This window comes from Triticum urartu, chromosome 4 (assembly GCF_003073215.2).
Source record: "Triticum urartu cultivar G1812 chromosome 4, Tu2.1, whole genome shotgun sequence".
NCBI lineage: Eukaryota > Viridiplantae > Streptophyta > Magnoliopsida > Poales > Poaceae > Triticum > Triticum urartu.
In genome coordinates, this window is record NC_053025.1 from 208,630,009 (window position 1) to 208,634,114 (window position 4,106).

Sequence of the window (4,106 nt, forward strand, 5' to 3'; positions counted from 1 at the left end):
TAGATCCTCGAATACATAGGGTTCACACGGTACACGATCAACTAAGGATGATACAAGGGTAACGGTCTTCTCCGTGAGGAGGTCCTGATGTTCTTCCCTAAAGAGGGGTCTTGGATCCGCTTGGGGGATCTTCTCCGTAGGAGGCTCGAATCTCCGAGGAGAAGGTAACCAAGTGGATGAGCAAAGCTCTCACATGAAATATGAGCTAATCCTTTGCTAACCCTAGAAAGAAGGAATAGGTGGAGTATATATAGTCTTAATGCAAAAGACGGGGTGATGGGGTACATGGGCTGCCGCCCAACACGAATCAGCACACATGCGTCGGATGTCCGGGGGTAACTGGTCGTCCGGAGGCTCGCGAGGGTCCGGACGTCTGGTGCCTGTCGGACGTCCGTAGTTTCGGCTCGGGTGGTTTTCGGTCGGACGTCCGGTCGGGGTCGAACGTCCAGGCGTCGTCATTCGTCCGAGGGGCTCTGGAAATCCGTAGGTTTCGTCTCAGGTGTGGGAGCGTCGGTCGTCCGGAGGGGGCCGGATGTCCGGGGCCTCGAGGTCGTCGGACGTCCGGTGTCCGTCGGTCGTCCGGAGCCTGGGAACTTGGAGTGATTCTTCTTCTTCGTCTTCGTCTTCATGTCCATCTTCCTCTTCTTCTTCTCCTTGCTCCTTAGCTTCTCCATGGTACCTGAGCATGCACAAAGTATCCGTATGAGGTAATAGCCATGTCTCGTGTGCATCAAAGTGGAAATGTGAGAGGAGAGATGTCACCTCGGTTTCAAGAGCTCTTGCACATGCTTGTGTCATGGGTCCAAGAGGTGTTGAAGGAGATGTAGTTGGGTCCATGGGGATGGCCTTGGGATGCTCCGCATCAAGTTGCATATTGACGAAACACCACATTCGATTATTTAGTTCTCTCTCGGTTATGTACCCAACAATATAAGTGTTGTTAAACACGGCAAGAGGTGAAGCATATGAAAACTACACATTTAAGCAAGTTTAAATGAGGCCGGAAACAACAACAACAATTCTAGAAAATCCTCATATGCATATTTCGAATTAGCTACTGTTCTGCCCTAAAAATAATTTTAGAGTTGTTAAACATGCAAAGTAAGTACACAATGTTAGTCTATGCTTTTTTCTACCCCATTTACATATAAAGTTTATTTAAATCCGAGCTACGGTGAATTAGTTATGAATTAAATCATTTTAGCATGCAATTATGCAAATTAAATGCAAACAACATTTTAAACATGGGTGAAAGCAACATATTATGAAACTAGATGAAATTCTAAGCATTTTTCATATTTGTAGTTTTTACATATGATGCATAGTTCATGAGTTATTAAATGCATGAAGTTTAAGGTCCAAATTGTAATTATGTAGTGCATTGGTTAATTAGGAAATTCGCTGATAGGAAAAAAACAAAAGTGGGCCGAATCTACTAGCCCACCATAAGGGAAAAAAGGTGCTGGGGGTGGCCTCACCATGGGCCAAGCCTAGGTCGGTGGAGAGGCCGGGCAGCTCGGGCGGAAGAGGAGCTAGGCTGAAGCGGGGCTGCTAGGCCCATGAACGGGCGAAGGGGGGCGTGGTTCAGGCGCAGGCAAGCGACCAAATGACTCGAGACAGAGGCGTTGTTCTCTGCCCGAGCTGCAGCTTCCCAATGCAGTGGAAGCAGGGGCCGGCAATGGGGACTCCGTCGAAGTAGCCGGTGGAGCTGCGGGTCCATGGGTCCCGGGTCTGCTGCGGGAATGGCGGAGCTTGGGGCAGATCCAAGGCGGAGATGTCGACCTGTAGAGGGCGTCGCAGCAGGGTCAGAGAAGCTCACTGAAAGGCAAGCGGGAGGAGAGAAGAGAAGAATGGGGCATCGACGGCGAGGTCCTGATCGAGGTCCAGCGAGAGCCCGTCGGAGCTTCGGTTGGTGGCGAGGAACGCATGGCGAAGGAGCGGTTCCTGGTGGCCGCTTGAGAATCCGGCGGCCATGGAGCTGTTACAGAGAACAAAGGAGAGGGATGAGACGTACGGGAGGAGCTCCGGAAGGAAAAGAAGATGGCACTGGGTGGATCCGGGTGGTGGCTCATCGGAGGGTCGTCGGGGCTCCGTTTTGCGACGAGGTTGCGCGGGTGAGAGGCGGCAGCGGTGGGGTCGAGGTCAGGCCATGGCTTCCCTGGCTCCTAAAGGTCTCATGTGCATGAGAGAGAGGGAGAAAACACACTCAGAGAAGAGCAAAAACAAGGGAATGAAAGAGAAAGGAAAACAAGGGGCTCGACGAGCAGTTCCTGCTAGTGCTCGGCGTCGAGGGAGGTCCGGAGGAGGAGGAATGGGAGCGCGAGGGTGCAGCTGCTGCTACCGGCGGCCTCACTGGTTGGATCGATGGAGGAGAATCAGGAGGAGAGGTGGAGGCTGCTAGTTGGGTGGATGGGCAAAATGAGGTGGATCTGGCAAATGGGTGGATGGATTTGATGGGTGGCGGCTGCGGCTGATCCTAGGAGGAAGGAGGCTGGTCGGCTGGCTGTGAGGTAGATCTGGGAAGATCCTGAGGGAGAGGGAGACCAGGTGGAGGTAATGGCGGCAGGGAGGAATGGATGGATGGGACAGATTGTTAGGGAGAGGGTAGGACTATATATATAAGAAAGAGGGGAGTTTGGATCATCCGATTGAAATCCGACGGTCGAGAATAAATAGGCTAGGAAAGTCTAAATAAGAAACGAAGATGTTTTAGGGAAGTTTGGGGATGATCTGAATCCAACTGTGACGACTGCCCGGTTCGGGTTTGAAGCAGTTTTCGGACGCGCTCGAGAGGGGGTCTGAGAGAGGCCGACAAGTACCAAGGGTCGTGACAAAGGTCAACGAGTACGAGGAAGATGCGGCAACTGCGAAAGACTACGGGTTTTATGAAAACATGCGGATGCAATGCGGATGATGCGATGATGAAATGCAACAAAAAAAATAAAACACGCGGCAACGACGAAATAACAGGAAGGCAACTGGAGCGTCGGTCTTGGGGCATCACACGGGTTCAGCAGGCAAACGCCTCGCTCGTGTTCAGTTAGAGCCCAAACAGCACCCACGTCCGTATGTGTACAAGAGAAACACGCATCACTCGGCCCCCGACCACCCACCGTAACCGGGAACTCCCCGATATTTTCCTCGCCCTCGTTTCTACCACGATTTTTCCATCATGGAAGACCCATAGAATGTCATGCAGCTGCGTCTCCGGCATGTAGCACGAAAAGCCCATTTTCTATCTTGATTTTTTGTCATAGAAGTAGGAGCCCACCCTATCTATGATGATACCGGGTTTTTTCACAATTATCATCATAGAAGTGTCATAAGCATGAAAGAAAAAAAATTGTTTGACTCAAAATGTCATAGATGTGTCTTTTTTTTGTAGTGCGGGCCTCTGGCGCTAGCTCCACGGCATTGATCTCTTGCGCCCATCGCTTTAGCTGGCGGTGAGAGGCGTGCAAAGATGCACCCCCATCAATGCATGGGGCGTTGGTGGCCTTCTGAAACTCCTGCTCACTGGTTTCCTCTTCATCCCCTCTGTCACTCACATTATCACAGATTTTCTTCTCTTGACCCCTGGCGGGTTTTCCATCATTCGAAAAGCATTTGCCGGGGAGATTTGCTTCACCACCTCGACCTTACCGCCACCAGCATTCTGAACTTTTTCCTTGTCACACTTATCATATTCTGCCCTCTATTTCTTGACAAGCTGCTCCACCTAGCAACACTCCTGAAGGTCATGGCCCTTGGTTTGATGGATCTTGCAGTACGGTCCATCGCCTTTCCCAGCTTTCTCGGTGGCAGCGGCTTCCCGGCAGGCAACGCAAGGGGCACCTTCCTTGCCGACGGCCTCATCATTGGCCTTCTTGTCGGTACTAAGTGTGCCCGAAACATCCACAATCATCACTGCCTTATCTCTTGGCTTCTTACTGCGCTTCTTGCCCTTTCTCTAACTAGTTGATTCATTCTCATCCTATGAATCAACATTGGTGAAATCTTCCGGGCAACTTCCTTCCTTCCTCCATCCGAGCACACTTATCCACGAGCGTGTATAGCTCCTTCACACACTACTACGGGATGCTGCTAACGCGACACTACGATCAGAG

At 51.2% G+C, this 4,106-nt stretch overlaps 1 long non-coding RNA gene across 2 annotated transcripts; it reads right to left on the minus strand.

Moving 5' to 3' along the window:
* Positions 1–201: 201 nt before the first annotated feature.
* LOC125551314 lies at positions 202–2,582 on the minus strand. Of its 2 annotated transcripts, none has more exons than XR_007302419.1 (2): positions 1,479–2,582; positions 202–846 (listed from the first exon to the last, which is right to left on the minus strand). It is a non-coding gene; the product is annotated as an uncharacterized LOC125551314 (long non-coding RNA). The 2 variants fall into 2 exon arrangements; XR_007302418.1 differs by having other exon boundaries at positions 202–855.
* Between the last annotated feature and the right edge of the window lie 1,524 nt (positions 2,583–4,106).